Source organism: Loxodonta africana, chromosome 23 (genome assembly GCF_030014295.1).
Source record: "Loxodonta africana isolate mLoxAfr1 chromosome 23, mLoxAfr1.hap2, whole genome shotgun sequence".
NCBI classification, from domain to species: Eukaryota; Metazoa; Chordata; class Mammalia; order Proboscidea; family Elephantidae; genus Loxodonta; species Loxodonta africana.
This window is the reverse complement of record NC_087364.1, coordinates 63,450,886-63,477,441: the sequence shown is the minus strand read 5'-3', so window position 1 is coordinate 63,477,441 and position 26,556 is coordinate 63,450,886. Positions and strand designations below refer to the sequence as shown.

The following is a 26,556-nucleotide window of genomic DNA, read 5'->3' as shown; positions in this document are numbered from 1 at the left end:
AAGAGGTTTTATCATTCTAGTTGTATTCTTTTTTAGCTTATAGTATTTTCTTCATTTCCTTCTATTTACTATTAGGTTGTAATTTTCTATTAGGATACAGTTTTTCATTCCTGTTAGGCCTTTTTTTTACTGTGCTTCATTTTCTGTCTGTATGTTTATCAGATAGTCTTTATTCTCCTTACAGTATATTCATATAGATGTCAACAACAATCTCTTAAGGGATGAGGTGGTTCAGTTCCCTGGTTTTTGTTCTTCCTCTTCTCAACTAAGACCTCTTCGGTATCTTCTGAGTTCTAACGTCTCTGTTCACAACCTCCAGTAGGTAGGAGCCTTCTTTCTCCCTTGCCTCCTGTCTTAGCCAATTTGTGTACTCTTTTCAGAAGTTTCTCCTCACTGAGTGGCTGGAGTCAAATCCTGGCTCAGCTACTTAATAGATGTATAACTTTGGGCAGATATTTTAGCTGCCCTATACCTCAGTTTCCTCCTCTGTAAGATGGGGATATTAATAGTACTTAAAGGTATTGAGAGGATTTTGTTGTTGCTGCTCTTGTTACTCACCATTGAGTTAGCTCTGACTCCTGAAGATCCCACGTACGACAGAATGAAACCTGACTGAGACCTGCACCTCCTCCTGATTGCCAGCACGTTCAAATCCATCTTTGCCTTTCAACCTACAGAGCTCATCTTCGAGCGTTATTTTGGATGATATTCTGTTGTGATCCATAGGGTTTTCTTTTTGTTTGTTTAATGCATCTGAAAAGAATGCATATTCAAAGAATTGAGACATGAAAGGCATTGGTTCAACACTAATGAATTTACAAGAATTAGGATTTAGGGGAGGTGGAAAAAATTACCTAAACATTTAATGAAATTGGAAACTACGACAAAAACAAGCAGATGAAATCCCTGTTAACACTTCTGAAGAGTCTTCATAAGGTTCCATGATTTTTGTTAAACTAGAGAGGCTCAACGGGCTGCTCTAGGTTTCCTCATATGTAAAACAGAAATAGATTCCCCTGACTGGTCCCCATGTTCTTAAATGTTCTCCTCCCCCCACCCCCAGCTTCTTAATGAAGCAGGCCTTCATCTCTGTCACTTGAAAGAGGATGTAAATCATTCCATAGACATCTGTCTGCTAGCACCTCCCCTCATATTTCCTCTATACAGCAAGTCTTTGATTGTGTTCTAGGAACACCATATCCTACACTATTAAGCTACACACCTGTGCTAAGCATATTAGACAATGACTGACGGAGAAGCATTTTTTTTTTTTAATTATGAACCCAATTCATTTGGTGTATTTCAAAAGGTGCAATACTTTTCTTCATTTATCAGAAAAAGAAGTTAGAAATTAACTTCCCCCCAAATTAACAAATGGCAAACAAATTTTCTTGAAAGTCACCATCACATATATAGTGCATCTGAGAAAAGAAGAGGGGCAAGACAGTTTCCACTGACTTTCATGAGTTTCATCAAGTACTGGACCTACCTATGGGTGGAGAGAAAGGCAACTTTCAAAAGGAGAATGTGGTTAAATGAGGCATTTACTATACTCCTTTCTAAGAGCACCAGGCTGGGAACATGTTTTCTAAATGAGACCTAGGAAGTAAAAAAAAAAAAGTAAAGTAAAAAGTGGAATCAATTTGTCCTCCTCCCCTCAAGGGCTGTCCACTGGTTAAAAAAAAAAAAAGTTAAAGGATGAAAAAAAAGCAAGACAAAATAAAACGAATTCCTCAGACACTCCTCCCACAGAAACAAAACAAAACAAAAACTCTAAAATGTCCCAGATTACTCTTCAGAGTAGAACAAGCGAGCAGCTTCAACAATTCAAATTAGTCTGTTACAGAATCATCAACAAGCACGCCTTGCTTTTAAAGAAAAAAATTTAAAAAAGAAAAGAATTTTTTTTTTTAAACAGGAAAACAAAACCTAGTACTGATCCCTTTTCTGACAATAATGCGATTATTCAAAATTAACAAGCACTGGGAAGGGGAGGAGGACTATAGCTACAGGCCTTGTCTCACACGAGTACATGTGGGTTGGTGCAGGGCATTTGTCAGTATTGCAAAAACGAATTTTAATTTTTAATCTTTGGTTTGATTTAAACATTGTTGTTAGTATAACGCCGATACCAGCTGTGCAGAGAGGGCTCTGGAGAGAGGTTATAGCAGCATACACCTGCGGCTCTTCTTAGCTTCTGGAGGCTCCAGGGCAGTGAATATTCCTTCTTCAAATACATTCCTGTGACTGCAGTACGCTCCACCTGTCTGACAGCCTTCAGGTCACAGGCCAGCTTTCCAGCAGTCTCCCTGGTGATAGGCGTCTGTTAGTTCTTGGCAAGGTTCTCACGAGTAGAAGGGTCATCTCTGAAATCAGTATGGATCCCAGTAAGCAAGAAAGGAGCCTTTGGAGCTATCTCAGGTATCCACTTTTGCATTTGCGAATGAGAATCGAGAGACGACTGAAAAACAGACTAGAGATACATCTGTTTGTGGATAACTCAGTGGTTGTAATCTGTTTTAACACTCTTGACCTGCAGTGTCAGAAAGTCCAGGAGTATATGACTCTCCACCAATCAGAACTGTGAGTGCATAGTTGTCAAAAATAGTCAACACGTTATTTGGTGGAAGTAGGATATCAGGAGACATGTTTTATCAACAGCATCATATTCCACAACATGCTTAATTGTCTGTATTGCTGAAATGGTTTTGTATCCACTTTAAATATTTTAAATTTGATGTTGACCTCAACTTCTCCTCTGCTGGGTGTTGGCAGCACATCATAGAGTTGTCACTAATTTGTAGATGTGGATTGCCAGGTCTTTCTTCCGAGCCTGTCTTGTCTGGAAGATCTGCTGAAACCTGTCCACCACGAGTGACCTTGCTGATATTTGATATACTGGTGGCATAGCTTCCCACATCATATTAACCTGCAAGTCATCACAGCAGGACATACTGATAGATGGGTGGTGGATTGTAAGCAATAAATGAGTTAATTTATGTAATGCATTTAAAGCTGTAAAATGCATGTTAGCAATTATTACTATTAAGCTAAATATTTAATCTTAGTATCATTCAGTTCACTGTAATTTCATTGGTAGAGCCCTGGCTTTGCTGTTTTTTTTTTTTTTTTTTTTTGAGATAAGTATTTTCAACTAGAGAGTAAATCAGAATGATGAACTATAATGCCGGGCTTTGAAGCGGTTCAGTCATGGTTGACAAAGCAAAACCAGAACAGACCCGAATTTTTACTTTTTGGGTGACCCGGAACAATAACCAGAATGAGAAAAATTGTAGGTGGAAGCCCTGAAATGGGAGACTAGGAAGAGGCACACTGAGCCCTTTCAGGAGCCTGATGCATGAGACTGGATTATTGGCAGGACTATGAACAGCTACACACATTCAGAGCCATGCGGTTGGCTGCTATTTTTGAGCAGGGCACCGCTGTTTCTGATTCTGCTCAAAATCCAACTGGCAAGAGATTTGGTCGCTGTGCAATGTGTATGCTGCTCTTGTTTTCTGTGAGGGAGATTAGGTTTCTAGCAGGGCTTCAACTCGTAATTTTGCCCGTTACGATTTTCTTTCTGCTTCACCCAAATTTAAAAAATTCAGGTCTGCTCCAGTTTCATTTCCTCGGCTATCTACGACTGAACCAGGAAGAACCGGTTTGAAGCCCTGCTATAATGACCATATGCATCTGTCGTTGCTCTGGAGAGTCTTCCATGATGAAGGTGGCAAATGGCACTCCTTTCAAGAAACTTAAGTAACGTTAAAGAAAATCCTTACACTAGCATCTGTTACTAAAAATAAACTCAACACTTGAATCAATATTTCTTTCTTTCCCTTTATTTGTGGTTCAAATTATTGCATTTGATTATAATCAAGAATGTCTTCAAATATTTCGTAGGGGACTTGCAGCCTCAATGCACCAGTATAACTTTGTATTGTGTGATTTTGTACAAATAGGGTTTACCTTCTCTTATTACAATCCTTTAGCAGCAATACATCATTCCCTTGAGGTTCAATTTCCACAATTAATTAGTATATGTTCCCTATAGTGACCCTTGTTTGTTTTGGGGATTGTGTGGCTAAATCGTGGGCAGGAAAGATAGATTGCATTTTATTCATGAAATATTTTTCTGAGGCAATAAGGACACATTGAGGTAAGCTTGGCTTCCTCATTTTTGCTACAGTCCCGTGGAAGAATAGACCAGTCTGTTGCGTTGACACTGCTGCTGTATAATCAATGCAATCCATAATGAGCACAGACAGCAGTGTAAATATCACACTGTAACACATGTCAGGGAAAACAATTCTTTAAAAAACACCCATTTTCTCTAACGTGTTGCTATAGGAACTGAAATTGGATGTCAGGCTGATGCCTGTAAATAGATTATTTTTGAATCTGAAGGCGTGCACCAGAAGAAGCCATTAGTTTTCAATCATGAACAAATCATTCTGGATCATGAACAGTGGTCTGGTGACATATTGATCTAGTTATTGTATTTTAGTGTCTAAAAACTCTTGAAGCAAAAGACATGATCAAGTTTGTAATTAAACATCTCTTTTTTTAAGCACATGATGAAGAAGTCACCTTAGTTTACAGCCAAGCTCATTCATTTGTTCATTCGTCATCAAACATTCATTGAATGCCAAGGCTGCACCAGTCACCATACTGTACCCCATGGCTCCAGAAGCGCCTGTTTTCTCTTAGTGATCGAAGTAATAAATAATTGATTTCGGACTTTGATGAACTTATGTTATATATCAATTCTTCACATGCAATTGATATATTGACTTCTATTATAAAGCATATGTAGAACTTCATTACTTTGGAAAGTAATTTTATTAATATTTTCAGTGTGCAAGGTAAAGAACCGCCTACTTCACATATCTGAAAACTTTTATAAACCTGTTGCCATCAAGTCGATTTCAACTCATAGCAACCCCATAGGACAGAAAAGAACTGCCCTATAGGGTTTCCAAGGCTTGGCTGGTGGATTCGAACTGCCAGCCTTTTGGTTAGCAATCGAACGCTTAACCACTGCATTGCCAGGGTTTTGTGAAAACATATATAGAAGGACTGTGTTAAATATCTTAAAGCAATTAGACCAAGTATTTAAAAATCACCAGGACATCCATTTCTACCATACACACTCATTCTTTCATATTTTCATAGCATTTTACCAGATGACCTCTTGATAAGATGAAATGTAAAAATTGTATGAATATTTTTGTGTGTGTTGGGGGGGAGGGTAGTTAATCAACAGCCAAAAGGAAAGAAACTTAAGTTTAGATGTTCACTCAGATGGTTGGATTGTCCTTTGAAGTGCCAAAATTTGCTTTTCCTCTAAAAATATTGACACAACCAAATATAATATGCAAGTAAGTGATTTCAAATTGAAAAGTGATAATTGGCTTAAATTGAATGCAGATGTGTAATTTTTATTAGCTATTGAGAAAAAAATTTTTTTTTTTTTAATTGAGAGAACTTGGGTTGTAATCTTGTCTCTGTGTGTCTCTCACCTCTGGCTTCTGGTTTGCAAAAGTTTATTCTGTAAATTAATGTGTAAACAGAGACCCCCTCCTGTTTGGTGAGATCGTAGGTTGATGCGTTGTTTGGGGTTATCACAAAGAGAAGCACAAAGCCTGGAAGGGGCTCCATGAAAATGAGCACCCTGAAATGAAAGCTATTATGGTAATTATAGCTTATGGTAATTCCCTATTATAAATAAATTTGTAGAGGATTGTGAAGCTGGAAAGACAGAATTTGATTGATCCTGTACTGAGATTTCTAAATGCCTGAGAGTATGAGTGAATATGGATTTGTTCACCATATCTCATCCTGTTAGCAAAAGAACGTTCTCATTTATGGTGTTGCTCTTCATCTAAAACATGTTACGGCGGTGTACTTTCTTGTTTGTATATAGAAACCCTGCAGCCAAAGGGTTGTTTCCCCCACAATCCTAATTGCTGTAACTCTCCTATGAAGTAAGAAGCATGATGGCAATACCAACTTTTTGGCAATTACCCCTGTGTTCTGAAGGGGCAGACACTTGTAACGTATTACCCACAAGGTAAACAAAATGTGTATGTATCAAATAGAAAAATGTTAAGGAATTTGGTGGAAGCTTTGCCAAGGAAACAAGCCAAGGACCTACTGTAATAGGTACCATTGTTTCTGATATTTATCAAAAATATTTTGGGTAAACAAAGGTACTTGTTCTCAGCATGTTGTCATTTTATGGGTAATTCAAGTGACAGTTTTTAAAAAGAGCTAAGTAAGCCATTTGTTGTTTATGTCAGTCAGTGTTCATTCCAGACTGACATATCTTTCCAAATAAATACTACTTTGGAGTAATTAAGGCATCACAAAACTGTCTCAGTCCTTGGCTATCCCTTTCATCTTGTTCTTAAAAAACACTTAGCAATTTCTTGCTTGAGTTCCTTGGTGGAACCTCTTATTAATTACCTTTTTATCATTGTGTTAGAAGTCACCTCCACTTTAATCATTAAGCTTGCAATTAACTAACCAAATTTTATCACCAAAAAGGATAATGTTTGGAACCAAGGAACTCATATCTGTGAAGGGTATTAAGTAACACGTGTCATATCATGGTATTCATGTTACTAAATGACTGTGGAGTGAATTTAAAAAGTGTGGTAAATTGTATACCTTGGGGAGATCTATTTTATTGACTTTTTTCTTTAGAGATTATTTGAATCCTTGGGCTTTTCTCTCATTGCTTTCTTAGCATCATTTTGTTCAAGTAATTAAAATCACAGTTAAACAAATGTTTTATCCAAACTGTGCAAATCAATTCCAAGAGAAGATTGGAATTCTGTGGCTCTGACTTATGCAGTGTTTACTTGAGTTCCTTCATGTCTTAAGAGAGGTAATTGGATCACATAATTCTCTGTGGATTTTTTTTGAAAATCTAATTTAAATTTTCTTTTTATCAATATATTGCTTGTATGTGGTTTAAAATAAAAGCCATAATTCCCTGCAATAAACATAACACACCCATACCCCACTCTCCCGAAGCGGCCACTTTCAGTTCTTTACCTGCTATTTTCTACCCCTACCCACACTACCTATTAATTTCTATTATGGAAGAGTTAGATTCCCTCATATTTTCTCTGGAGAAAAGGCACGTTGGAGGTCAATTTTCGAGATCTGAAAATCTGAAAATGTGCTCATTCTATCTTCATACTTGGATAATTGGCTGGGATTAGAATTGTGTTACAAAATAAATTTTCCTTAGAATTTTTGTTGCTTATTCAATGTTCTAGGAGCCCTGGTGGTACAGTGGTTAAACGCACTACTGCTAATGGAAAGGTGGGCGGTTTGAATCTACCAGTTGCTCCAAGGGAGAAAGACGTGGTAGTCTGCTTCCGTAAAGATTACAGCCTTGAAAACCCTATGTGGCAGTTCTACACTGTTCTGTAGGGTCGCCATGTGTTGGAATTGACTCCACGGCAATGGGTTCAATGGGTACTCATTGTCCTAGTTTCTTGTGTTGGTGTTGACAACCGCAGTGTCACTCTCATTATGGTCCTTTGTGTGTGGACTCGGACTTTTATTTTACTTCAGAAACCTTTTATCCCTACTGTTCTTCAGTATCGCCATCAGTGTGCATTAGTGTGTGTATTTTGTTGCTATTATTTTTCTGAGTATTGTGCTGAGCACTCTGCAGGCCTTTCAATGTGACAACTCATATTCTTTAGTTTTGGTATTTTATTTTTTATATAATTTCATCGATATCTTCCTCAGCTCCAGTTTTCTTCCCTTTCTGTAACATAGCTTGGTTGAAAAATTACCTAATTATCTAGCTTTTTTATTATTTCTCTCATTTTCTGTCTGATTTAATTTCTCTCTTATTCTTTAATTGATTTTTGGTGTTGTATATGTGATATTTTCTCAACTTTATTGTCATCTTTCTGATAGCTTTGCATGTATAATATTTTTTCTCTTTCAGAAGAGTTTTTCTTATTATCTAAATATCCCTTCGTAATAATAAACTGTTCTTTTGTTAGGAACAAAGTGTCCTCTTATTTTTTTTTGCATGTTTATTATAGATTTTTTCTTATTGTTTATTTATTTATTGTCTCAATTTTCTTCCTCTTTTTACTTTGTTTTTGTTCCTTCTCATGTTGGAAACATTTCTTGATCCTTTCTTTAATGAGGTACCCCAGTGTCTAGAGAAGTGCTTGGCTCAGCATGTATTTGTTGAGTATTTGGCAGTCTTTCTTGTTTAAAATGGAGACATCTACTAAGAATTCCTATGAACAGACCTTGCCAACATGTTGATTTTACTTTGGAATACTCAGGAAAGGAGGGATCTGGGTCATTTTGTTCGTTGACCCTCAAGCATCAGTATCCATAAAACTTTTCTTTTGGGTGAGTCCCTAAAGGAGGTCTCTTACTATGGCTCATTAAGGGAAGGAGTAAGTAAGTCTGGCTTCCAGAATCTATAAATTGAGTGGAGGAGGAGGATTAGAGTATCTCACTGTCCATTATGTAGATGTTTATTTAATTCCGTTGTTTTCAGAATAGTGTCTTACCCCTGGTTTGCTGTATAAAGTCCCTGTCCCTAAGCCTACTCTCTCTGATTTAGTTTCTCCAGAGAGTAAGTTGCATTGCCTGCTGGGCTGCAGGAGTGATAGTTGCCTCTCTGGCTGAGGTGGAAGAGGAGACCTACAGATTTTACTGGTTCTTATAACCACTTTCAACTAAGCCTTATACAGATTTCAGCTGTACTTCTCACCATACCCTCAGAGTAGATTGACCAATTTAGCAAATAAAATACAGAATTCCCAGTTAAGTCTGAATTTCAAATAGTGATTTTTTTTCAGTGTAAGGATGTCTCATTCAATGTTTAGAATGTATTTACATGAAAAAATTATTTGTTATTTATTTGATTTTAAAATTAAACTGGGTGTCCTCTATTTTACCTGGCAGCCCTACTAGAGGCACCTATCCCTCCCATTCGTAATCTCTTCTGGAGTATTGTGTTATGTATTAAATTAAGTTTTATCAGCTTTAGCCTCATCCTACATCTACATTTCAGCTTCCTGCACGCTGAAAAGTCAGGTAGCATTCATCCATATACTTTATATCCCCTAAAGTATTTGTCTTAGTCATCTAGTGCTGCTGTAACAGAAATACCACCAGTGGATGGCTTCAACAAACAAAAATTTATTCTCTCACAGTCTAGGAGGCTAGACATCCAAATTCAGGGTGCCAGCTCCAGGGGAAGGCTTTGTCTCTCTGTCAGCTCTGGAGGAAGGTCCTTGTCATCAATCTTCCCTTGAGTCTGGAAGTTTCTTAACACAGGGACCCTGGATCCAAAGGACATACTGTGCTTCCGGCTCTTCTTTCTTGGTGGTAGGAGGCTCCTCCTCTCTTTTTGCTTCTCTCTTTTATATCTCAAAAGAGATTGACTCAAGATACAGCCTAATCCTGTAGATTGTGTCCTGCCTCGTTACCATAACTGCCTCTTATCCTGCCTGATTAACATCATAGAGGTTAGGATTTACAACACCTAGGATAACCACATCATCACAAAATGGAGGAAAACCACACAGTACTGAGAATCATGACCTAGCCAAACTGACACACATTTTGGGGGGACAATTCAGTCCCTAACAGTATTGCTGATAATTTTTAACCTGCTTTCTTTTCCTTTCTATTATGTATGTGTTAGAAAATAAAAACCTTATTCATTCACTGTCTCTTTGTTGGAATAAACAAGTGGTGAACAAGTCTAGCTAGAAGTCTGTGTAGTTATTTTAAAAAACTTTGAGGTTTAGTCTCCATGATATCCTTTTTTTCTGTAGTAATTGTCTGGAAGTGAAAAATATATGTATTTTTTTTTGCTTTCTATGCAAATTGTAAAATTACTACAGTCTATAGAACACCATTCCTCTCACATCCAATTAAACTATTTGGAGTGAATAATTAAATAATTCAACTTGATGAAGCTGTTTAAGTAAATTTGTTGTGAACTACTAAATTATACAATGTACATGTGTAGAAAATAGAAATGGTTTCGCTTTGCGTGCTTCTTGTCACAGAAATAGGATGCAGCCAGTAGTTTCAAACCTAAACGCTAAAGTCAGGATCTTTTACACACTGTCCAAAAGATCTTTAATAACAGAAATAGCTGTTTATATGTTTGTACTTACCTAAGTAAACTCAAAGATACGTGAACATTTTTAGTAAATTAAATTGAAAGATTATTTTGTTTGCCTTAGGAGACATTACAGTACAGGCTCCCAAAGATAAATGAAGAGAGTTGGAACATGGCACAAGATTGAGAACTTGTCAAATCAAAATGGAAGGTAACAGGCAGTCAATTGGATTTTTTTTTTTTTTTACATTAGCATGTCGTTCAGCTTCTATCACTGTAACAAATATTATAAAATATGCTTTATGGCACAATATCTTTCATCTATTTTTGCTGCAGAATTTTTAAGAATAAGATGGGTTTTTGTTTTTACTGTACCACATTTCATTATTAAACATGTGAAGTTTGTTTCCTTAAGGACGTGTTTTCCACAGAGAAAACACTAGGCGCCAATTGTCATCTCAGACACAGAATAAACAGCACTATTAGTAGTCAGTGCAGGTTCCACGGAGTCTGAATTGCATGCTGGTGAGCCTTCTACAGGTACTAATCATCTCTCAGAGCCCAGCTAGTCTCAGCTGCAGGGAAGGCCACAAGTTGGAAATTTCATCCTATCTTTTATTCAAACACTAGAGAATAAATGTGAGAATGAGGAAAAGAATAACAGCATTATCAGTACTCAATGCAGGTTCAGCGAAGTCTCTGAATTGCTTGCTGTTGAGCCTCCTTCAGGTACTAATCATCCCTCAGAGCCCGGCTGGTCTCAACTGCAGGGCCTCAGCTTAGGTATTTCATGTATCTTTTATTCAGACACTAGCAAATAAACATAAGAATGAGGAAAAGAATAAAACTCCCTCTTTCATCAAATCACAGAAAGTATCTCATAACTCCGATGACATGGAAGAATGTATAGTCAAGTAAAAAAAAAAGTCCTTTTTTTTCCAAGAATTTTACACAACTTCATATCATGTGATTGCGGTGTGTGATAAAAAGATGCTAACTAGTTTCTGTCAGTGATGGAAAACATCTAATGTCTCTCACTTCCCTTTCAAGACAGGAGAAATATCTTGGGACTCAACAGGTATTTGATATAAAAAATAAAGAATCCTAAAAATTGAAATCGCATCCAAAAAGCTAGAAACATAAGTTTTATGGAGGTATTTGCCTTTTTAAAGAGGAAGTGTAATGTATTTTTTGGCCTTCTACTATGGTCTAAAGTATTGACCATGTATTTATTTAAAGTTGTGATTCGTAGCCCTCACAATCCTCCCCATGTGGTAGATATTTTTACTGCCATTTTACAGATCAGAAAAATGAGTTTTAGAGAGATTAGTTAGCATTTCAGTCTTTAGAAGTTTATACTTGCCACAGAAGGGATTTGAGGCTCAGGCAGACGGATTTGAAATCCATGGTTTTCTAGTATAGTACATTGAATCACATGTCGAATATGGCTTACTCAATTATACATTCATCCATTTTAGAAAAGGACAAACACTTACAGGTATTTAAACGCCCTGACTCAACCTGCCGATTGGTAAAGATGATTCCATATGTATATGAAAGCCTTTTGGGGATTATTTATGATGTTTGGAACATTGACATATATAAAGAAAATCCTAAAGAGGCTACATGTATCTACTCATTGGAGAGTTAGTAGTAACATGGAGGAGATAGAGAGAGAGAACAAGAGCGAGAGCAAGAGAGAGAGTGAAAGCGAGCGAGCGAGAGAGAGAGAGAAGACGTTTAGAGTGACTGCTACCAGGACTCTGGAGACAGATGTGTTCATGAAACAAAATTACCCATATGGTGCCTCTTCCAGATTTAAATTACTTTGTAGCATTAATTACTTTTCAGATTACTTCAGACTATGACATCACTTTGTGACTAACCATAAGGAGGCACAGATCTTATTAGCGTAATATTGAGTGCTTATTAGATGCCAAGCATTGTTTCAGATTCACAGACAGAAAACAACAACATGATCCCTGTCTTCATGAAGATTTCAGTTCAGCAGGGAAGACATACCATAAACAAATAATCAGGTAAACAACAATAGAGATATACAATGTCTGTAAGGGCTAGGGAGGAAAAATAACAATCAATTTTAAGAAAAGGTTATGGGAAGGAAGATATTTTAGGTTAAGGTGCCAAAAGCTACTTCAAGGAAATGACATATAGGCACAGAACTGAATGAACTAAAGAGTCGAAGAGTCTAGGAAGACCATGCTGGGCAGAGGAGACTGCCTGGGAGGAAGTTTCTAAGGCAGGGAATTGCACAGAAGGCAAGCGTGGATGGAGTATAATGAGCAAGGGGGGGTGTGCCAAGAAACGTGGCTGCGTAGGAAGGTAGGAGCAAAATCCAGTAAGACATGGAATTTAAATAGCCAGAACCTTTCCTCCTCTTCCACCTACTATTTGCCAAGCACTGCTCTAGGTACTGGGAATATAATAAGGAACATAACAGAGTCCTTGTCCTCATGGGGTTTCTATTCCAGTGGAAAAGAAACAATAAAATGAGAAAGTACATACGTGTATATACAGTGGTGTTAAGTGCTATGGAGAAAAGTACTATAGCCCAGGGGTCTGTAAATTAGTCAACAGTCTAAATGTTGTTTGTGGCTTGCTTTTGTACAGTCTGCAAGCTAAAAATGGCCTCCATATTTTAAAAGCATTGTAAAAATCAACAATGAACATGTGGCAGAGATCATACATGGTCTGCAATACCTAGAACATTGACTACCTTGTCTTTTGCTGAAAATGTTTGCTGACTCCTGGGCTAGAGAGAAGGAGGATGCTGTTTTAGATTGAGTGACAGGGAAGTCCACCCTGATGTTTGAGCAGAGACCTCAGTGAGGCAAGAGAGTATATCCTTTCTACTATCTGTGGTGGCCTCGAGTACAGACAGAGAGAACAGCAAGTACAAAGACCCTGAGGGAGAATACGGTTGTGTTCACCATAACAAGCAGTAAACCAATGAATTGGAGCATTGGGTGGTAGATGAAGCTAGAAGTGATATCATGTTGGGCTTTATGGGGACTTCAGTTATTATTATTCTGAGTGTGATGGGAGGCATTTGGATGGTTGACACAGGGAAGTCATAATTTAAATTTTGGATAAAATCACTCTCTTTACAGTATGGAGAAGAGGCTCTGGGGGCAGGGTGGTAGCAAGGAGACTGATGATGAAGATGAAGCTATTGTAACTGTGGAGAGAAAGGTGAAGGTGGTTTGGGTTAGGGTAGTAACAGTGGAAGAATTTAGGAGGTGAGAAGTAGTTGTATTCAGGACATATATTAATTAGACCTGATAGAATTTTGGATTAAATGATGGATTAAATATTGGTATGGGCTACTATAAGTTGGAATCAACTCAACTGCAAAGGGAACTGGTATGAGAGAAAATGTAGTAAATATGAAAGACATTTTCATATTTGTCTTAGTTATCTAGTGCTGTTATAGCAGAAATACCACAAGCGAATGGCTTTAACAAACAGATTTTCTGACAGTCTAGGAGGCCAGAAGTCCAAATTCATGGCACAAGCTCCAGGGGATGACTTTCTCTTTTTGTTGGCTCTTGAGGAAAGCCCTTGTTGTTAATCTTCGCCTGGTCTAAGAGCATCTCAGCACAGGAACCCCAGGTCCAAAGGACACCCTCTGCTCCTGGCGCTGCTTTCTTGTTGGAATGAGGTCCCCATCTCCTTCTACTCACTTCTCTTTTTATATCTCGAAGAGATTGACTTAAGACACAACTTAATCATGTAGATTGACTCCTGCCTCATTAACATAACTGCTGCTAGTCCCACCTCATTAATATCATAGAGGTAGAATTTACAACACATAGGAAAATCACATCAGATGACAAAAGGGTGGACAGCTGCACAATACGGGGAATCATGGTGTTGTGAACTGAATTATGTTCCCCCAAAAATGTGTTTATCAGTTTGGCTGGGCCGTGATTCCTGGTATTGTGTGATTTTTCCTAAATGTTGTAAATCCTGCCTTTATGATGTTCATGAGGGGAGGTGGGTGGTAGTTGTGTTAGAGAGGTAGGACTCAATCTACAAGATTGGATTGTGTCTTGAGGCAATCCATTGAGATATAAAAGAGAGAAATGACCAGAGAGACAGGGGAACCTCATACCACCAAGAAAGCAGTGCCGGGAGCAGAGCGTGTCCTTTGGACCCGGGGTCCCTGCGCAGAGAAGCCCCTAGTCTGACAGAGATTGATGAGAATACCGACAGAGAGAGAAAGCCTTCCCCTGGAGCTGACACCCTGAATTTGGACTTTTAGCCTGCTTTACTGTGAGGAAATAAACTTCTCTTTGTTGAAGCCATCCACTTGTGGCATTTCTGTTATAGCAGCACTAGATAACTGAGACATATGGACTAGCCAAGTTGACACCATTTTGGGGGGACACGATTCAATCCATAACACTATTCAAGGGTTTGGGTCTGAGCTGTGGGAGAATGGTGGTAACATTTACTGAGATGGGGCAATTCAGAGAAGAGAGATTTGAGGAGGGCTAGGGAAACTCTGGTGGCGTAGTGGTTAAGCGCTGTGGCTGCTAACCAAAAGGTTGACAGTTTGAATCCACCAGGCACTCCCTGGAAACCCTATGGAGGAGTTCTACTCTGTCCTATAGGATCACTATGATTCGGAATCAACTTGACAGCAATGGATCTGGTTTTTTTTTTAGGTTCACTATAAGCCGAAATCTACTAGACAGCAACGGGTTTGTTTTTTTCGGAACCCCATTTTGGGCATCTTAAGTTTGAAATGTTAGAATTAAAGCTTTTTTTCATTTTGGACATGTTAAGTTTGAAATGCTGTTAGATATCCAGGTGTTAATGTCAAGTGTTAAATATAGAGGAAATCAGATATTGTAGACTGGACTTCAGGGAAGAGATGGGGATGACATAAAATTTTCAAAATCATAGTATTTAGGTGTTATTTAAAGCCATGAATGGCATCTTTTGGTAAGAGTTTTGAGGGCTGACTTCTAGAGTATGCCTACATTTTGAGGTCATGGTGAGTGAGAGGATCTAGAAAAGAAGAATGTGAAAAAAACCGTCAGTGATGTAAAGAAAATTCTAAGGAAGTGTGGTATCCTAGAAATCAATGATTAAAGTCAAGAAGGAAAGCATGTCTACTGTGGTAATGCTGCTAATAGGTGAAATGGGAAGAAGACTGAGAATTACCCTTCATACTTGGCACTGTGGAGGTCAGTAATGACTTTGACGGGAGAGCTTTAAATTAACTGGTGTGAATGAAAGGCTGATGGAATGGGGTAAAGGAAAAATGTTGTTTTTGTTAGCTGCCGTTTGAGTTGGCTCCAAACTCATAGTAATCCCACGAACAAGGGCACACAATGCTGCCTGATCCTGTGCCATCCTCATGATCAGTTGTGGATGGTACTGTTGTGATCCATAAGGTTTTCACTGGCTGATTTTTGAAAGGAGATTGCCAGGCCATTCTTCCTAGTGTGTCTAGGTCTGAAAGCTCCACTGAGACCTGTTCAGCATCCTAGCAATACACAAGCCTCCACTGACATATGGCTGGTGGCCGTCTATGAGGTACGTTGGCAGGAAATTGAACCCAGGTCTCCCACATGGGAGGTGAGAATATTACCACTGAACCACCATTACTTCAGAGGAAGACTAGGAATGAGTAAATAGAGACAGGAAACAGAGAAGTTTGCTGAGTTTTGCTGTGAAAGGTGCAGCAAAATATGTCCGTAACTGCAAGGGGATATGCAATCATAAGAGTTTTATTTAATTTTTTTTCATGGTTTTAAGATGAAAGCTGTGTTGACAGATGATAATTCAACCAAAAAAAAAAAGACAAAAAAAACCCATTGCCATCGAGTTGTGTCTTAGGCTGGGTCCTCTATAGAAGCAAAACCAGTAAAGCATATAAATATCTATATAGAGCGATTTATGTAAAGAAAATGGCTCATGTGGTTGTAGAGGCTGGAACCAGTGAAACAGATCCAAGATTCAAAACCGTGTTTTCCTTGCTCCAAAAACCATATACTTTTCAATGATCTCATCCTACAAAATGATCATTTTCCATAAAGACAAAGGTTAACTGTGTCTAGAAGCAGAGCTTCCCCAAATTCCAGGGTCCCCATAAATCAGGTGCCCAGGTCTCACGCAGGGGCCCCAAAGCCTTCCATATGTGATCTTCTTACACTTTTTCCTCTGACCTCTATCAGGTCCTTAATTAGGTTAAAAGAAGTTTCCAGATCTGATTTCAGAATTGTCTTCAGACACATGCAAATACAATTGAATTTAATGAGGCCAGAAAAGGAAAAGTCTTGTTAAAGTCATTCTAATGCCTGGAGCATGGGCCTCCTTGGGCGACTGGGTCATGAACTAGGCCAAGCCCCCACATGGAGTTCAAAACAACCATTCTTTGAAGTTGTGTATTTTCAGGAACACATCTTTCTTCCTTTATAGGTTTACAGAGATGAAAATCTGTTGGATGACACGCAACCTGCCCTTTCGAAGCTCCTCAAGGACTCTGGGGATTTTGCAGCCATCTGGAATTTGCTGTCATGCTGTGATTTCTGCAGGTTTGTTTAACTTTTAATCTCTCCAGTCGCATCTTTTATTATTCTCTCTATGCATAATTTTTACATTATATAGCCTTTTTTTTTTTTTTAAACAGTGGGCTGAAAAGGCTCGATTTAATCACCAAATGTGCCTCTGAAAGGACTCAACATCTTAAGAGTTATTTCCCTCCTTCCTCTCATTTAAAAAAATTAATTTTTTTTTTTTTTGGCTGCACCAGATTTGTTGCTCAGAGAACAAATCCCGTCTTCCAAAAGGACATAGCATAAAGCTGGATTGAATGAGGGCTAGGTACTTTTAGAATTCATTGCTAGCAGTCAAGATATTTTTAGTTTCTCCATTTAGTATCTGTCTTTTCCTAGGCTTTAAAGCCCATGGGTTTAGCTGTTTCCATGTTTCTCAACCATGGAATATTAAGACCTGAAAAAGAATTGCTGATTACATAATTATAGATAGGACAGCTGCCGTAAAAATAAGGTTGCTAAAGATCAGTACGCTGCCAGGTAACCTGTTCACATAAAACTCAGCCCCTTTTTGAGTACTATGGCGCCTTTCTCTTTTCTTTACCTTACTTTTTTTTTTAATTTTCATTCTAAGGGCACTATCTAGTCTCTTCTCAGAGAAGTTTCAGCAGTCACTTGACTCTAGGCCACCATTCGGGGACCCGTACTTAGTGTTGCTGCTCTATGTCTCACACTTGTAACTTCGCAAAACCCTGTGTGCCTGCCTGCCTACTAAGTAATGGTCCCTTCTGAATAGTACCCTGTTATATAAATAGATCACATAATATTTATCTGTTCTACTGTTTTGGGACATTTGAGCCTTTTCTCGTTTTTATTGCTATGAAGAGTGGTGCCACGAGCTCTAGTATGTATGCTAGTACACATATGCAAACATCTTTCTAGAGTGTGTTCTTAGGAGTGGGATTGGGGTATGTATATCTTCCTCTTATCAAATAATGCCTGTTTTTCTAAAAGTTTGTACTAGTTACACTCTGATACAAGTGTACCAGAGTTGAAACTCCCACCATCATGGTCTAAATTTTCTTGGAAAATTTAGAAATGCTGAGAAATATAAAACGTTAAAGGTTTCCGCCGGTCTGATGTGTCTTTGTTGTTGTTAGTTGTCTTCGAGTCAGCTCTGACTCGTGGTGACCCCGTGTATAACAGAACAAAACATTACCAGTCCTGGGCCATCTTCCCAGTTGTTGTTGGCATGCTCGAGTCCATTGTTATGGCCCCTGTATATTTTGAGTGCCTTCCAACTTCGGAGGCCCATTTTTTGACACTATGTCAGATGATGTTCTATTGGGATCCATAGGGTTTTCGTTGACTTATTTTTCAAAAGTAAATCACCAGGCCTTTTTTCCTACTCTGTCTTAGTCTGGAAGTTCCACTGAAATCTGTCCATAGTGGATGATTCTGCTGGTACTTAAGATACCGGTGACATAGCTTCTAGCATCCTCGCAACACAAAAGCTACCACAGTGCAAGAAACTGACAGACAGGCGGTGGAATGTATTTTTAGAGTATTATTATTGTCATTTGGTCTGTGGTACCATTTCATATTTTTATTGACTATTTGGATAAATTTGTTTGTGAACTGCTTTTTATTTGAGATTCTACCAGTCTTTATTAGGTTATTTGATCTTCTTTTTATGAAAGTGGAATTGGGAGCTAAATGTGACAAGCAACACTATTACATTTTTACAAGGAGATGCGGAAGCATGCCAGCACCTAAGGGTAGGAAAGGTCTTGTTAAATAATATACAAAGCATTCAATGCAAGGTGAAATATTAACAACTGAAACTTGAAATTAGGACTTTCACCAAAAGGCACTTTAAACATTGTAAAAAGATAAGACAGAATGGGAAATGATATTTATAACTCATATAAATAAAATAACATTAGAACTCCTGCTTTGAGTATTCTCATGGTTGGCTCCAATCCACTGAAAAAATGTCCAGGCATAAGAGACGTTATATTTCCTGGAATAAGAGAAGGGGAAATAGGGAAAGGGGACCAGGGCTGACACTCTGCCTGATGAGTCTCATGGGAATGAAATCAAGGGAATAGAAGTTTTTTTTTTTTTTTTTTAACATTTCCCAGATTTTTTTTCTCTTAGCCAATTGGATTTTGCCTTTATTTCTGCAGTGATCCAGGAGAGTCACTGCCTCAGCAATCTTTTAGAAAAGCCCTGATCACACTTTCATGCTGCTACCACACGAACACCAGCTCCTCTTCTTTTGTGTAGCCCTCGAAAGCTGGTTGTCTTAGTCATTTAGTGCTGCTATAACAGAAATACCTCAAGTGGAGGGCTTTAACAAAGAAAAATTTATTCTCTCACATTCTAGTAGGCTACGAGTCCAAATTCAGGGCATCAGCTTCACAGGAAGACTTTCTCTCTGTCGACTCTAAAGGAAGGTCCTTGTCATCAATCCTCCCTTAGTCTGGGGGCACCTCAGAGCAGGAACCTCAAGTCCAAAGGACACGCTCTGCTCCTGGTGCTGCTTTCTTGGTGGTCGGCGGTCTCCCTTTTTGCTCACTTGCCTTTGCTTTTTATCTCTTGAGAGATAAAAGGTGGTTCAGGCCACACCTCAGGGAAACTTCCTTTACTTTGGATCAGGGATGTGACCTAGGTAAGGGTAGTGTTATAATCCCACCCTAATCCTCTTTAACATAAAATTACAGTTACAAAATGGAGGACAACCACACAATACTGGGAATCATGGCCTAACCAATTCGACACATATTTTGGGGGGGACACGATTCAATCTATGACACTGGTGTACAGTTTATAATTTGTAACTCAAAGACTGAAATGTATTAGAATTGTACAGTGACCGTAGGGCCCTGCTGTGAATAAATTACAATGATAATCATATCAAATCATGCCCAGCCATATTGTCCAATATAATTCAAGTGATAGGATAAAAACCCTAAAATAATATAGTGTCATTAAGTTTGAATAGTATGTACTTCTTCACAATACTAAGTTCCTGGAGAAAAATCAAAGTCAAAAGATAAGATCTTTCCATTCTAATCCAAAACCAAAAGATATAAAAGTCCAACAATTTTAAATTAAATTCACAGAAATTAAAGTGTGCAAGAATAATTTTCTGTGTTGATTGACTACAACCCAGACTTAACAGTAGCCTATTCTAAATGAGGTTGAGATGCCAGAAATTCTGCTCCACAGGGTTTCCAAGGAGCGGCTAGTAGATTCAAACTGCCGACCTTTTGGTTAGTATTTGAGCTCTTAACCACTGCGCCACTAGGTCTCCAGTAAAATTAAGAGAAAGGAATATGAAGTTTAGGTGGGATAGAAATGTTATGGGGTGTTTTTTGTGTCACTGGCTCACCCATCCCTAGTGGTATACTAAAAGGGCCCTAACCCTGGTGGTGTAGTGGTTAAGTGCTACGGCTGCTAACCAAAAGGTCAGCGGTTCGAATCCACCAGGTGCTCCTTGGAAACCCTGTGGGGCAGTTCTACTCTGTCCTATAGGTTGCTGGGAGTCAGAATTGACTCGATGGCAGTGGGTTTGGTTTTTGGGTTAAGGTCATACCCTACACTAAACCTTGAGAACCATATCAGTAAGAGTGATTATCCGGATGTTTGTCTAATAGAGTTCTTTATTAGTGGCTCATTACTCATATGATCCCTAGCATTTAAATACATAGATACCTCAAAGAAATCATACTTAATCTAGACCCACTTCCTAACCCATACTGTCTAAATCTGGCAAACAGAAGCCTAGCATGAGAGGGTTATAACACCTGACTGAATTCTCAGACCTAAATCAGTTCTCAGAATAAAGAAGAGGCCAAGAACATTAGAAGAAGCACTCTACAACAGTATCACAGGAATGTTTTTATGTTATTATACTATCCTTCCCCAAATGGATTTGTAGTCATTTACCATGGTAATCTGATCTGAAAGAAATTTTATCATGGGTGATCAGGCTGGCATCATCTGAACCCACTTGCCAATATTAACAACATCAGCAAGACAAAATTTTTATCCTGAAATGATGTGGTAGGTGGGAAGTACACAGCACTGCCTGTGCAACATTCTTGGCAAAAAATTGAGCAAGAATCTAATCAACTATATATAAGTTTATAGGAAATATGAACGATAGGAACGTGAATGATAGGAACATGCTAATATGTTAATCAGCAAACCAAGAATGTAATAAATCCTTCCGTGAAAATAACCTGTTTTCTTCAACAAGTAAATGGCATAAAAAAGAGCAGTGAATGCTTATAGATTAAAAGAGACTTGAGAGCTATATTAACCGTATTGTTGTTGTTAGGTATTGTTGAGTTGATTTTCAACACAACTTTTCTTAAAAAAAAAAAAAAACCAAACCCAACAACTTTTCTTAGACAACATTTTTTTTTTTTTTTTTTGAACCAATCAGGGAAAACTGGCCATGGTTGGGTGTTAAATATTTTAAATTATTCATTATATTAGTTATAATAATGTTATGGCAGTTTTTTCATATCTTTTGCCCCCTTTTCACTGGTTGTTACTTTTTTTTCTTCTCTATTTTGAGACAAGCTTCATATAACAGGAACATTAGTCCTTTATCTGTGATACGTGTTGCAAATAATTTTGCTCAGTTTAACATTTGCCTTTTTGTCTCTTTACTTTTCTTACATTGGTTTTTACCATGAAAAAGTTTTTTTTTGTCAAGCTTGCCAACTTTATCTTTGATTTGTGTGCATTTTGAGCCATAATTGGGAAGATTTATCCACACCAGGATATAGAGAAATTCGCCTATGATTTTCCCCAACACTAGCATAATTTTATATTTTTCATCTATATTTCAGAAATTTATCCTGGGATACAGTAAAGAATGAATCCAGTTTTAACTCGTTTTCTCTACAAATATCTAAATGTCCTAACACCACTGATTAGATTGTTTTTATTACAGGTACTTTATTATGTCTTGATATCTGGCAGGGCTTATCTTCCACTTATCTGATGAAGCATTTCAGTACCTGATGTCTCTTAAGAGCCTACCTTTCTGGCTGACACTGCCTTGAGGCCCATAGATTTAGACCTGCTCATTTTTGTTCCATTGCTAGTCCATAGAAATGGTGTGGTAGGCAAAATAAGTCACCCAACGATGTCTGTATCCCAATTCCCAGAACCTGTGAACATGTTGCATTGCACAAGGAAAGGGGAATTAAGGTTGCAATTAAGGTTACTGGTCAACTAGCCTTAAAGTAGGAAAACTATCCTGGATTATTGGCGGTAGCCTCGGTGTAATCATAGAGTTGTTAAAGTGGGTGAGGGAGGCAGAAAAGAAAGATCAGAGTGGTACTTTATGAGTAGGACTTGACCTGCCATTGTTAGCTTTGAAGATAGAGGAAGGGAGATATGAACTAACACATGGGTATCCTCAAGATGCTGGAAAAGGCAGGCAAACAGATTCTCCTCTAGAGCCTCCAGAAAGGAACACAGCCCTCCTGACACCTGGATTTTATCCTAGAGGGACACATGTTTGACTTTTAACCTACAGGGCAGCAAGATAATAATTTTGTGTTGTTCTCAGTAACTCAGTTTGTGGTAATGTGTTAAACAGAAATAGAAAACTAATATGGTTGGTCCTATTTTTTGTGAGCTGGGTGTCTTACTTTGTTTTCTTATTTTACAATTTATATAACATTGCCATGTGTTTAGGGAAGAGGGAGTTGCTGAAGCAAGAAGTCACTCTGCCATCTTGACAGAAAGTCTGCTAATCGTTCCTCCACTCCATCTTCTGCACTTGTCAGATACATAACCAGGCTGGTGCAGGTGTTAATGACCTCTGGCATACTTCTTTTAAGAAGACACCTCTGTATTCTAAGATTTAACTTAATAAATGGGTCTTTTTCCTCGTCTATAACTAGTGTTGGAAACCCTGGTGGCATAGTGGTTAAGAGCTTCTACTGCTAACCAAAAGGTCAGCAGTTTGAATTCACTAGCTACTCCTTGGAAACTCCACGGGGCAGTTCTACTCTGTCCTATAGGATTGCTATGAGTCAGAATCGACTCAACGGCAATGGGCTTTTTTTTTTTTTTTGGCATGTCTAGTGTTGGTGGCAGTATGTCCCTCCTTCTTTTACTTAATTTTTGGATTCAGGCTGAGACATTTATTTTCAGGCTCACTATACTCGATAGCACTGTTTTTTTTTTTTTTTTATGAATAAGAATTATTTTTTTAGTCACTTATAGGTGAGCAAAATATATCTTCTGTTCAAAGATAATCCTGTCTACCTTTACCTCTCTGACTGGGATAATATCATACGCTTTCCAGTTGGGCTAAAAACTGATCCAAGAAAGCATTAAATCCCTAATGATCCCTCCAAGACTCATTTTAGTATACATTATATTCAGTATTCAGTATATATCACTTCCCTTAAAGTCTTGTTTCCAAAATTTATGTTGTTTTTTGATCAGGGCACAGGTAATACTTGAATCCCCAACAACAGTACTTGTGTCATGTGAAACTATCTTAATAATATTTTAGTACTTTTCTGATAATCTCATTTTTTGCCTTTTAAATCATTCCATCTTTTATATTATCTTTGAGGGTTTATTCACCAGTTACTCATATTACAGAATTCATACATTTAACAATATGACTCTAAACTCTACTGAATCTGTGGTCCCTCTGGACAGATCACCCCAGCCTGACTCTCTTCATTTTTCTTTGGGCAGTGATTACTCTTTTTACTCTAGTAGTGTGATGTTTCAAATCTCTCTTCTTAGCCTTTTGTTTGCAATACCTTCATAAAGTTTTTTCTTTATTGAATCTAAGATGGAATGTGTACTTCATATTTGGACCCCTGTTCTTTTCTTGGAGCCCTGGTAGCACAGTGGTTAAGAGGTCAGGTGCAAACCACAAGGCTGGCAGTTGGAATCCACCAGCTGCTACTTGGAAACCCTATGGGGCAGTTCTACTCTGTCCTTTAGGGTCCCTGTGAGTTGAAATTGACCCAGCGACAGTGGGTTTGGTTCTTGTCTCCTGTTTTCTTTATTAAACTCTATTCCTGTGCATGGTAGTCACAGTCAAAATCTCTGAAATCTAAAGCTAAGGGAAGAGCTTAAAGGATCAATACATTCAGAGCCAACTGAGGCCCATGTGGGAGAGGGCAAGGGTTTAGCCACGAATCTGCTACACAAATCCCACAGTTTAGTCCAATGGTAATTCCTTCATTTGGCTGAAAATGGAGTTAAGGAAAAAAAAAAAAAAAAAATATATATATATATATATATATATATATATATATATATATATATATATATATTCTCCCCCACCAATGCCTAAAACGTCTAAAGCCAGAGACAAGAGAAGTCATCTAGAAGTTGGGGGAGCTTGGGAGTGTGTTTCATTCAGAGAAGTGGTGTGTGCAATGTTGTGGGAGTACAAGAAAACAGACAATTCATCTAAAGCAATACAGCATGGCTGCACTGTAGATTATATATAAAGGAGTGGACAAGGAATAAGGTAAGGGTAAGGAGAAAGGATGTCGTTGTTTTATGCCTTCGAGTTGGTGCCAAATCATACCAACTTCACGTACAACAGAACGAAACACTGCCAGTTCCTGTGCCACCTGGACAATCATTGATATGTATGAGCCAGTTGTTACAGCCACCGTGTCAATCCATCTCATTGAGGGTCTTCCTCTCTTTCGTTGTTGACCTTCTGCTTTATTAAGCATGATTTCTTTCTCAGGACTGGTCCCTTCTGATTACACATCCAAAGTAATTTTCTCTTCTAAGGAGCATTCTGGCTGTACTTCCAAGCAAATTTGTTCATTCTTCAGGCAGTCTGTGGTATATTCAATATTCTTCACCAACACCATAATTCGAAGACATCAATTCTTCTATGGTCTTCCTTATTCATTGTCCAGCTTTCACATACATATGAAAAAAAAAAGTCAAACACTTTCTATTAATTCAATTCCAACTCATAGTGACCCCATAGGATGGAGTAGAACTTCACAGGGTTTCCAAGAAGTGGCTGCTGAATTTAAACTACTGACTTTTTTGGTTAGCAGCCGTAGCTCTTAACCACTGCACTACTAGAGCTCCACATGCATAAGAGACTGTTGAAAATACCATGGTTTGGGTCAGGTGCACCTTAGTCCTCAGAGTGACATCTTTGTGTTTTAAAACTTTAAAAAGGTCTTTTGTGTCGATTTGTCCAATGCAGTATGATGTTTGATTCCTTGACTGCTGCTTCCATGGCAGGACTCAAAATGAGAAGAAACAGCTGCAAGAATCCATTAATAATGGGAACATGAAATGTATGAAGAGTGAATCTAGGAAAATTGGAAGTCATCAAAAATGAAATGGAACACTTGAAGATAGATATTCTAGACATTAGTGAGCTGAAATGGACTGGTATTGGCCATTTTTCAGCAGACAATCATATAGTCTACTCTGCCGGGAATGACAAATTCAAGAAGGATGGTGTTGCATTCATTGTCAAAAAGAACATTTCAAGATCTATCCTGAAGTACAATGCTGTCAGTGATAGGGTAATATCCATACCACTACAAGGAAGACCAGTTAATAAGACTATTATTCAAATTTACACACCAACTGCTAATGCCGAACATGAAGAAATTGAAGATTTTTACTAACTTCCGCAGTCAGAAATTGGTCAAACATGCAATCAAGGTGCTTTGATAATTACTGGCGATTGCAGTGTGAAAGTTGGAATCAAAGAAGAAGGATCAGTAATTGGAAAATATGACCTTGGTGATGAAAACAATGCCGGAGATTGCATGGTAGGATTTTGCAAGACCCATGACCTAGTCATTGGAAATACTTTTTTTTCAACGACATAAACTATACATGTGGACTTTGACAGATTGAATACCAGGAATAAAACTGATGACATTTTTGGAAAGAGACTATGGAGAAGCTTAATATCATCAGTCAGAACAAGGTCAGGGCTGACTGCAAAAAGGGGCATCAATTGCTCATATGCAAGTTCGAGTTGAAGCTGAAGAAAATTGAAACAAATTCATGAGAGCCGAAGTATGACCTTGAGTATATCCCACCTGACTTTAGAGACAATCTTAAGAACAGATTTGAAGGAGAGAGGATAGCAGAGGACATATCATGAAGTATGTTGTAAGTTGTGTTAAGGAAGTTGTTCTTTTCCCCAATATCAATAGGATGGCCACTGAAATATTTTAAGCAAAGAAGTAATATGATAAGATGCTCACTTTAAAAATATCACTCATGCTGCACCCTGAGAAATAAAATGAATACATATAATCCAGAAAGTCTCACTAAAGACGTTTCAGAGTCATCCAGGCAATTCAGGGATGACTGTGCTTTTTACTACGAACATAGCAGTAAAGATAGCAAAGTGGGTAGATTGGGGAGATATAAAGTAAATAGACTTCACAGGATCTGAGTAAGTGTTGGGCTATCACAGCACTTAATCATATTGAATTTTAATTGTTTACTATCCTGTAATCCCTACTAGACTGCAAGACGTGTTAGCAAAGGAGCAGGTATCAATGGAAGATTTTGTCTGTATAAGATTTGAACTTGGGTATAATGTAAGTAAAGTGACTGTGAGAGAGGAAAGGAAAGAACTTGTGGTCAGTGCTCACTATGAGATGGAATAATGCTTTTGTGATAAATTCTGGGCTGTGTCCCTGGCTGTGCTTTATTGATTTGACTGTAGTTGAGTATTGTTGGAATTTTGAGGCTAAATGATTTTGAAATTGTTTTGCTGAATAAGGTTAGATATTGGTATATATGTCTTTCATAATAATGTTTGAAACTGGAGTGAAGAGGACAATTTTAAGTTTATTTTACAATTCCTCAGTGAATGTGTCCTTG

General features: G+C 38.1%; 1 pseudogene; it reads right to left on the bottom strand.

Moving 5' to 3' along the window:
* Positions 1-2,162: 2,162 nt before the first annotated feature.
* LOC100677663 (cell division control protein 42 homolog) overlaps positions 2,163-26,556 on the bottom strand; it is a 91,702-nt pseudogene continuing 67,308 nt past the window's right edge.